Raw genomic sequence first — 11617 nt, 5'->3', positions numbered from 1 at the left:
CATGTGCGCTCGGAGACTAAATGGGACTGTATAAACAGGATAAACATGCAAAGTCAATGACTACTACAGCTGTCAAAAAGGTCTGTTTGGAACGAAAATGAGGTGCAGTAATGTGTAAATGGGTCTCTGTCTTTGTGTATGTGTGCAGTTTGGATACTAATGATTTTTTTTTAATTGATGCAGACAGTGCTTTGGATATTTGGAGAGTTCAAACGAATAGCCAGGTATTCATTGATGACTCTAACCACATAATTCCGTCTACCAAAGAATGATTAAGTTAGAAAACATTTGTGGTTCAATAAGGTCAAAAACTTCTCCAAACTGGGACTAATCAACAACCCATTAAAATGTTGGATTGTAATCATTTGTTGTTTATGGGGATTCACACCAGTTATTGGAGAGAGGGTTTACACACACTAGTCATTTAATGTTGGATCATTTGGTCAATAAAGGAATAAATAGCTACACAATTATTTTGGCTTCTCTTTGTTCTTGTTAATTTGAGGTCATATCTATGCAGATTTTCAGAAATTCCTAGGGGTTTTGCATACTTTCGGGCACTACTGTAGATCATGCTAATAGCTGGGTCTGAAGAGGCTGCCTTCTCTTCCTTGGCTTTGCTCGCCGTCTCTCTCTCTCTCTCTCTCTCTCTCTCTCTCTCTCTCTCTCTCTCTCTCTCTCTCTCTCTCTCTCTCTCTCTCTCTTTCTCTCTCTCTGTGTCAGAAACAGAAGCTGAGACCAGGAGTTCATCCCCCCTGCCCCAATGTGTTCTCATTCATTGGCCATGCTCATATTTACCACTAATCACAGAAAAGATACTTCATTGTATTGTGTTTAATTAGGTCTCTGATAGGAAACAGCAAGAATGAACCTAAAATAGGTTGCGTGTGCTTGTATACGTTTGTGTGTGAGTGCTATGTTAAATAGGATGTGTGTGCTTGTATATGTTTCTGTGTGTGTGCTATGTTAAATATGTTGCAAGTGCTTGTATACGTTTGTGTGTGTGCTATGTCAAATAGGTGTGTGTGCTCGTATATGTTTGTGTGTGTGTGCTATGTTAAATAGCTTGCGTTTGCTCGTATATGTTTGTGTGTGTGTGCTATGTTAAGCAGAGGGCCAGGATCCTGAGGATTGAGCGGATCATCTCTGCCATCATGGACTATGTTTGATCTGCACTCTAGTGTACAGGTCATCTGGTGACTCCGCTATACACTCTCTTTCTCTCTCTCTCTTATAGTCTCTACAGTACTAGTGAGTGTATGACTTGAAATGGGAAGCTATGCAGGGATGCACCTAGTTTTAGGTTGGCATGTCTTACCTTTTCTTCAGAGTTTTCTGAAATGCACTTTACTGCATCAACCTGGGGCCTATGACCTTTGTCCTCACTGCATTAGCACCTCCCACCTGAGCAAGGAAAAACAAGAGGAACCATATCAGTTCACATATCAATGAATAAGACATGAAGATATAATGGAATAACAACAAAAGGAACCATATTAGTTCACATATCAATGAATAAGACATGAAGATATAATGGAATAACAACAAAAGGAACCATATTAGTTCACATATCAATGAATAAGTAATGAAGACATAATGAATAAAAACAAGAGGAACCATATTAGTTCACATATCAATGAATAAGACATGAACACATTATGGAATAAAAACAAAAGTAACCATATTAGTTCACATATCAATGAATAAGACATGAACACATAATGGAATAACAACAAGAGGAACCATATTAGTTCACATATCAATGAATAAGACATAAACACATAATGGAATAACAACAAGAGGAACCATATTAGTTCACATATCAATGAATAAGTCATGAAGACATAATGGAACAAGAGCAATCCGAGATTTCTGACCTCCAGCAAGGGTTGACGTTGATAGTAAAGCAAGATCTAAAACGTTCATCTGAACAATAGACCAAAGTCTACAGTCATTGTAAATTTCATTAAAATCCGGGTATTGGTTTTCGAGAAATGTCACTTTAGGTGTGAAAACAAAGATACGGATCCAGAATCCGGATCATCCTGAAATTTTAATGGGGATGTCCCAGGACCAAGATCCACCTCTTGTGAAAATTTCAGAAAGATCCGCCCAGTAGTTTCTGAGAAATCTTGTCCACAGACAGACGGACAAATAAATACATTAATGGACCCGATCGCATAACCTCCTTGCTGGAGGTAAAAATTTCAGAAAGATCCGCCCAGTAGTTTCTGAGAAATCTTGTCCACAGACAGACGGACAAATAAATAAATTAACGGACCCGATCACATAACCTCCTTGCTGGAGGTAAACATTTCAGAAAGATCCGCCCAGTAGTTTCTGAGAAATCTTGTCCACAGACAGACGGACAAATAAATAAATTAACGGATCCGATCGCATAACCTCCTTGCTGGAGGTAATAACAACAAGAGGGACCATATTAGTTCACATACCAATTAATAAGACATGAACACATAATGGAATAAAAACAAGAGGAACCATATTAGTTCACATATCAATGAATAAGACAAGAACATACATAATGGAATAAAAACAAGAGGAACCATATTAGTTCACATATCAATGAATAAGACAAGAACATACATAATGGAATAAAAACAAGAGGAACCATATTAGTTCACATATCAATGAATAAGCCAAGAAGACACAATTCACTCATGTGTAGAGAGAGAATGAACATTAGAAACACTGAAGGGAAAAGAGACCAAAGGTGGAACTAGAATGAATGAAAAGCAAAAAGGATAGCAGGAGGGAATGAACTCAATGTACCCAGGGATCTGTGTCCCCTCTACACTGGCTTCTATCCAATGTTGACATGATATCTCTCTTTGAATATGCTATTGGAGTAATCTATTAGCTCAAACCTGCTCAGGAATACATCACAAAATAGGAATTAAAAGTGAATCACCTATGATTAAGTGAATGAAAGAATTATAAGCCATAAAATCAAGTAATTGCATTATTTGAACACATTTCATTTTTCACCAACTTCTTATTAATTTTCTTGGTCATACTTTTGAAGACAGGCTTCTCAAAGATAACTCTCCCTCTAGCCAAAAGAGAAATATGCTCACTCTCCCTGACCATCTTCTTCAACCACTTGCTGATCATAGTTTCCATAGTTCTCTAACTATTTCTACAATAAATTATTTCTAAGGGTGTAACATAATTATTAGGTCTACAGGAGCCAATATGATATAATACAAACAGTACGTATATAATATAATATATAATATAATACATACATATATAATACATACATAATATAATACAGGCCCTTTACAGGAAGGGGCAGAGCGCCTTGTTCTTCCTGAGGCGGCTCAGGTCCTATAAAGTATGCAATAGGCTGCTGCAGATGTTCAACCAGTCTGAAGTAGCCAGTGTCTACTAAAGCCTCTTCTTTGGCGTGGTGTGTTGGGGGCGTAACATCAACACCAGGGATGCAAACAAATTAGACAAGCTGGTAAGGAAGGCTGGCTCCGTGTTGGGAGTAAAACTAGATAACCTGGAGGCAGTTGCGGAGGAGTGGACGAGGAGGAAGCTGGATGCTATCCTGAGGAACACCTCACATCCCCTCTATGACGAGCTACAGCAGATGGGGAGCACGTTCAGCCACAGAATGATCCCTCCTCGGCACACCACAAAGCGCCTTGGCCAGTCCTTTGTGCCAGTAGCCATCAGACTCCACAACCAACACAACCAAACATAAGTTTTATATAATGTACGTCAGCGGAGTTGTGCTATGTTGTCTATTTATTGTATCTATTTATTTAATTTCTTATTCAAATTTGTATTAATTTAATTTTGATGTTTATGTATATAGATACTTGATTCCTATTCCTACTACCTTGCTGCTTTGACAACTTAATTTCCCTCAAGGGATTAATACAAGTTTAGCAATCTATCTATCTATCTATCTATCTATCTATCTATCTATCTATCTATCTATCTATCTATCTATCTATCTATCTATCTATCCATCTATCTCTCTATCTATCTATAAAACGTCCCAAATGTCATGCATATGTTGCACAGGAGAACAAGGCAAGGAAGACAATTATTATTAAAACGTATTATTCAACAGTGTCCACCTTAAGAATCACAATGAGAAAACAGACCACTATTTGCCACCCACAAAAGTTCAAGTTGATGACCTTTAGAGGCGATGGCTTCAGGAGATGCCTGATTAAGTCACAGTGCACACAAACATAACCTTAATGTATCTGTGTAAACATATATTTCTGTTCTTACAGACAGTGGATCCTATTGTTATTTATTTATTTAACAGGACGGCACACATTAATGAACGTTACGTTAAATATTCCATATTTAGCCAAAAAGGCTTATTTTCATCTGTAGTCCTGTGCCAGATAATACAATAGGCTCCCCAAGAAAGGCAAGCAAAACAAAACAAACGAAAAAAACCCCATAAAAAACACAATGGACATCACATATAATTACAGTACTCGGAGGAGCAAGATACATATAGACTTCGTCTCAGACCATAAGTAGAGAGCAGTTCTACTTTCAGTTCTTTCTAGATATATGATTAAAGTATGTACCTCTGATTGTAAAATGGGTCATGCTTACACTCTCTCTCTAGTGGCAGTGGTAATGTTATACTGAAATGTTTTTCAATTCCATTTCTCTTGTTAGTTATGGTCAATAAACCAGTATTGTGGTGAATCATGGCAAATATTGTGGTGAATATTGTGGTGAATCATAGCGAATATTGTGGTGAATATTGTGGCGAGTATTGTGGTGAATTTTGTGGCGAATATTGTGGTGGATATTCTGGTGAATATTGTGGTTAATCATGGCAAATATTCTGGTGAATATTGTGGTGAATCATGGCGAATATTCTGATGAATATTGTGGCGAGTATTGTGGTGAATATTGTGGCGAATATTGTGGTGAATCATGGTGAATATTGTGGTGAATCATGGCGAATATTGTGGTGAATATTGTGGCGAATATTGTGGTGAGTATTGTGGTGAATATTGTGGCGAATATTGTGGTGAATATTGTGGTGAATCAAGGTTAATATTGTGGTGAATATTGTGGTGAATATTGTGGTGAATGAAGGTGAATATTTTGGTGAATATTGTGGTGAATCAAGGTTAATATTGTGGTGAATATTGTGGTGAATCAAGCGTATATTGTGGTGAATCAAGGTTAATATTGTGGTGAATCAAGGTTAATATTGTGGTGAATCAAGCGAATATTGTGGTGAATCAAGGTTAATATTGTGGTGAATCAAGGTTAATATTGTGGTGAATCAAGGTTAATATTGTGGTGAATATTGTGGTGAATCAAGGTTAATATTGTGGTGAATATTGTGGTGAATATTGTGGTGAATCAAGGTTAATATTGTGGTGAATATTGTGGTGAATCAAGGTTAATATTGTGGTGAATATTGTGATGAATATTGTGGTGAATCAAGGTTAATATTGTGGTGAATATTGTGATGAATATTGTGGTGAATCATGGCGAATATTGTTCTTCTCTTTTTTTATCTCCACCATTGTGTGTGTCCCTTTCTTGTGTTCCTTTCAAGAATGTCTCTACCCTTGCGTCCGAATGCTCTTTGACCTCTTTTGTCTTAGTATAAACATTTGCCATATTCACAGCTGTGTCCATGTGATTTTATTTATTCTGTTCATTTTGTTTACTCTCTCTTATTTCACACGATAAATACGTCCTTGACATGACCACTTTTGGATTGGTTTCTGTTTCCTTGTCCTCCAACCCTCTGTGCTCTATGGTTGGGTTCTGGTTGCACGGCAACAGAGGCTGATGGGTATTGAGCTCTTCCTGGGAGCCAATGGGAGGAGCCCAGTCTCAGAGATAGCTGAACTGTACTGCTTACAGATCCAAGACTTGTGCTGACATTTCCACATATATGCTCACACTGCTGCATAGACGTTCAAAGAAACATAATGTATTTCTCTCTCTCTCTCTCTCTCTCTCTCTCTCTCTCTCTCTCTCTCTCTCTCTTTCTCACTCACACACACAAACACATACACACAAACACACCGAGAAGTACAAAGCAGAGAAGGGCTGCAGATAGAGGGGAAAAGAGAGTGAATGAATGGAGATAGTGGCCTCTTCTGCCACCCTCCCCCCAACCCCTCTCTCTCTTCTCTGAAGAGGAAAAGGCTGAGTATGAAAGGGCTGGAAATGATCATTGTGCTGCGAGGCTAAGAGCAAGAGTGATGGCAGGAATGAGGTCTGATAGATTAGCATAGCATTTCCTCTGACTGCAGGTGATTTCACGCTATAATATCATTAACTGAGTTTTGTGTCTGGGCATCTTCTAATGACCTCATTTATAATGCAAAATACACAAGAACACGTATTTTGTTTGAGATAAGTGTGTTGAGTCTCCATCCGAGAAGGGGGACACCCTTAACATCTCAAGTCTAGATGAAAATCATTCCTCTTTAGTGCATCTCATACTTAGGAATAATGCATCAAGCTCTGGTACCAGTCACAATTCTCTTCTTTACTTTCTCTGTATCAAATTGTGCTGTCGATGACACTGCTGAAGTGGCCATATTACTTGTCATTCTCTCTGGGTGCCTAAGGTGACTAGGGTTTCTATCCCAGTTTCTTCTCTTGCCCTAATCCTGCCCTCCTACCAAACCCCCCACCCGTTACCCTGAATAGCCTGTGGCATACCATATTATAATGAGATTGATGTTTAGATAATTAGGCAGAGCATCATTCAGACACTGAGATATGCATGTGAACTCTGTTGGGTATGACTGATCCTGTTTACTAACCTGTCTCGGTTCTCTCCCACCTTTGCTTGCAAATGCTGAAGGATGCGATGACATTGATCCTCATCACTTTAATATATAATGACGTATATTCGTGACACCTTATCACCTTAATTAATAATTACGTATATTCATGTAAGACAACCCTAACTCATTTAGTCTCATTTTATCTCGCTCCTACTCGAGATTATCACTGCTGTGGGATGCTGCTGTAGTCTTTCCACCGGACACCAGTTCCCTATTCCCACCAAACTGCTATGCACATTCCTACTCTATGTATTTAATGTTAAATCATTTCTACTCTATGTATTTAATGTTAAATCATTTCTACTCTATGCATTTAATGTTAAATCATTTCTACTCTATGTATATCATGTTAAATCCTGAATAAATGGATTCAGCTACTTTGATTTTGGGTACATTCACACTGCAAACCATAGCACTCAGTTCTTCCTCAAATTCAATTGTTTAGTTTGGCTGTTCACATGAATTTAAAAATGTGGCCTAGATCAGATTCTAGCGGGAACTGGTCAAGGTTCTGAGCTGACCCACATGCACTAAAGAACAACAAAAAGAACAAAAGAACAACAAAGATGAGGACCGCTGTCACACTGAAGTGATTGTGATGGTTGTCTTTCTAGAGTGAGATAAAAGTCACCTGAATTCCAACTCATTCAGAATTATGACTCTTCAGACTGAGGTCGCATTGAAAAAAATCTGACCTGTATCTGAATCAGGAGCACATATGGAAGTGGACCTCAATAGAATAGAGTCGCATAAGAGCAAAAAAAAAGATTTGATTCAGATTTGGCCCGCTTTTGCCTGCAGTACCCTTAGTGTCAGTTCTATGATGTAGCAAATGCATTGTGGGTAGCCCGCAGCAGGAAGAGAGACTGCTGTTGCAGTTAGGTCAGCTATTAGTAGGTCTCCAATGAAAGTGTCATTCATTATAAATAATATGCATAAACTGCGCTAGAAATTGTGCTTTTGCGACCATTTAAACTAAATTGTAACTTGTATTTACTTTCCTCTGTCAGTTGACCTTTAAGCATTCTTTTATTGTGAGAATTGTAATATGAGGTACATTTATTTTATTTAGGCAAACCAGATTGTCTTTAAACACTTTCTGAAGCCTATATGATCACTAGTCAGTAATGGCATTCTCATGTTTTCAGATGTGTCAGTTCAGCAAAGCATTAAGTTATCCCATTCAAAGGTGCTTGAGAAGTGCCTCTGCATACATTTGAATGCAACGTTAAGGCCGAAATATGCTTCTACGACTGCGGATATACAATAGTGAATTTAAAGTCTCCATCCAAAGTCGACGCTCCGGGACACACTTCTTAACGATATGTCATTTGTAAGATATATCTTAAGATGTACCTTCATTTATCGAGGTGTTTCCCAGGGAACCCTGAGATTCTTTCGTAAAGTTGGTCTGGACCACTCTTAACTATACCTTAACACAGTTGTCAGATTAAATAAATGTTTTTCAGTCTAAAAATGTTGTGTCACTGTCTGGTCATATGCTTTGACCAAGGTATGTGTTGCATTATATTGCATGCTTCATCAAATAATTACAATAAAAACAACCATTCTTATTTGAACTTTTTCATTTTGACTTGCAGTTTGTTATTGATGTTCTTTCTAATAATGTTTTCGCTGTGGTCTAATCTGACTCATGCACATCATACTAATCTATCTCATGCATGCTCAGACCTATCGCATGACAAGAAACTATTCCAGAAACATGGATTCAGCCTCCTAAGGTAAGAAGGTTACTTTTTAGGGAACTCTTAAGAGATGGTTTGGGAACACTCACATCTTTATTAAGGGATTCCTTTTGAGTCTTTGTAGAACGCTTAGAGATGCCGTAACGCACCCCTGGACGATGGTAACCATTGAACAGTAATTCGTAACAGTAACAGATGAAAGATATTGTACTCCATTAACTAGAAGATCCAACTAGCTGCTAGTTTGCACTACTGTACTCTGTAATTGTTGACTTTCATCGGTTATTGTTCTACAAGCCTTTGAGAACATTGCTTTAAAGGTTGCTTCTGGGACTGTTTCCTATGGGTATTACTGTTAAATGGCCTGAAAGAGAGGGTTACCTTCAAATGAAAATGATCATTTACTGTTCATTTCAATGATCATTAACATAAAATGTTTGCTGGTAGAAATTAGTGTGATTACAAAAATGTATATGTGATTGATCCAGAGTCCATGAATCCACAATGCCAAAGAGATAGGCTCTGGTATGGCAGTCCAAAGCACTTACGCAACCGTCTTTCTAAGCCATTTATTAGGTCAGGTCAGTATGTTCTCTCATTTTCCTGCTACCTGGATGCTTTCCAGGGATGATAGTTTGGATCTTTGGCTGATACTTACAGTAGATAGTATGTAGATATCTTGACACTGTTTATGAATACCTTAAGAATAATGTGCGATATCTTTATCTTTGGGCTTATACTATACTGTATGTTCAAGTGGGTTTGCCAAAACTAGTGTCATAGAGCGAAAAAATTCTTAAAGGAGAGATTAAGAGTTTGCAGTTGATGTGCTGTACTATTTTAAGTGGCACAATAACTTTGCCAAATGTCAATGACAATGAATGGCACACATAAACTAACACATGCACACACGTCCATCCCATTCTCACCTCCTCTCCTCAGCTCCTTTTCATCTACTCACAGCCTTTTTTACTGATCATCAGCACAATGTCAAAGAATAATGCACACAACATGCACACACACACGTACCCAGCACAAACTGGGCACTCACACTTGTGTCATTTAGCATTAGCATAATGCTTCCCTAGCAGATACAGAGTGGTTGTTTCACAGCAGCAGGTTTCGAAAGAGCGCTGTGGCCATGCAGGTCTCCCCTCACCCCCTGTCCCTTCACAGACCTTAAGGCCGATTTATCGTCAGAGACGTAAGCGCAAGCGCAATCGCAAGTGCAAGCGCAAGAGGCCCTGCAAGTCCCTTGAGGGAACCTTGTGCAACTTTTCACGCCTTTCGTGCGTCGGGCGATTTTTCTAGACTTGCGCCATTTTACGCAAGCCTATTGTTTTGGCGGTGAATTGCTTGGCAAAACCCCCAACGCAACGCGTAAGCACGTATCAATTCATGCTCCTTAACTGAGTATATCTCGGCCTTTAGTCTTTTGGTCAACCCATCCCATGTGTTTCTGCCACTCTGTCAAACATCATATTTATCACACCAAGTGCCTTTAACACCCACCTACCAAAACAAATAGCCTTTGCAGATACACACAATATGACACCTTTCGGCTGCATAAACTGATTATACACAGACCATTGCACATATACGGGCTATATAGATGCCAATAAACCTAGACAGACACGTACCAACTGAATGTGTAAATACTGATTAGAAACAGGACTATTCATACAAGCCGATACACTCAGCAAAGCTTAGATAACAGCAAATATAGCTTTAGTTTTAATGAATGTGGTCAGTGACATGTATGCCTGCATAGGTGCATGACTGCAAGTGAGTGCGTACACATGTGCTTGTGAGTGTGTAGTTCACTGTCAGTGCAGAATGGTGACAAAGGAATCAGAGAAAAGACATGAGAGAAAGAGGATGAATGGGGATGAATTTATGACGGAGATGGGGAGAAAGTGAAACATTGAGAGGGAGGGATAGAGAGGAGCATGTTTCTATGGATGATGGGGAAAGATTTGGGCTGAGAAGCTTGCATCATCGGCACCAACCAATCAGGTGGCTTCTACAAAATATTCAAAGGGAGTGTCCTAGCAACAGACAAGTAAATACATTTTCTGCCTCTTCTGAATCGTGAACACATCCATAGACCTGTCAAAGATTGCGAACCAACACTAGCCATAATTCATTCTTTTGTAAGTAAAGTAGATTCGTGTGGTTTTAGAAGCATTTGAGATCGATTATAGCAGAATTGAGTCTTTGGTTGTTACACATCATCATCCGATAAAGAAGAGTTTTGCTTTCTAATGCAACATCTCATGTCATAACAGTAAACTATGAAGATGGACAGTAAAGCTCAATCGCCCCATCTGTCCTTATGCAGACTAGCATTCATTTAGTTTCCATGGAAATGATAGTGAGTGTGCTGTGCACTGAAATATACTGAAATATATGGGTAGCTATTCTTATACTAACTGAGTGTACTGTGCACTGAAATATATGGGTATACTATATGGCAGGCTATTCTTATATTAACTGGAATTACAGCCATACACTCATGTTGCCCTTTATAGCTCATCTTTAGCACACAGATGTCTCTGTGTGTATCATTGGTTCTTCCTAATGCACATACACACACACATACCCACAGAAGGAGCCACTATAAGAATGACATATTAGTGAAAATACTGTGGTGTGTGTACGTATGTGCATGGCATATCCCCTTAGTGGGATATCTTATTTTGTGTCCTCTCTTTCAATTTCAATTTCTTTTATTCACTAGAGGTGAGAGGAAGGCTTTTCTCCCTTCTCATTAATCTCCTCTGTCTTCTCATCTGCTCTCTCTCTCTCTGCTCCTTCTCTCCTCTCCTCCCTGTCCACTCCTAACCCCTCTTCTCTCAGTTCCACCCAGTCCCTTTGCTATCTATCTGAGTTTAAATACAGGGCTTCTGTTCTGAGCTCTTGGTTTGTACGTTGAAATAAACACACATAAACACACCACATTATTTTCACCAATTAGCCTCACATGGATTTTCTTTTCCCCTCGATGCGCCTGTGAATGTCACTGAAGCAGTAAAATGGTGCTGCTTGTGAACCCCTTTGACAGACAGGCATACACATAAA

This window comes from Sprattus sprattus (genome assembly GCF_963457725.1).
Source record: "Sprattus sprattus genome assembly, chromosome: 20".
Taxonomy (NCBI): Eukaryota; Metazoa; Chordata; class Actinopteri; order Clupeiformes; family Clupeidae; genus Sprattus; species Sprattus sprattus.
This window is presented reverse-complemented; position numbering follows the sequence as displayed.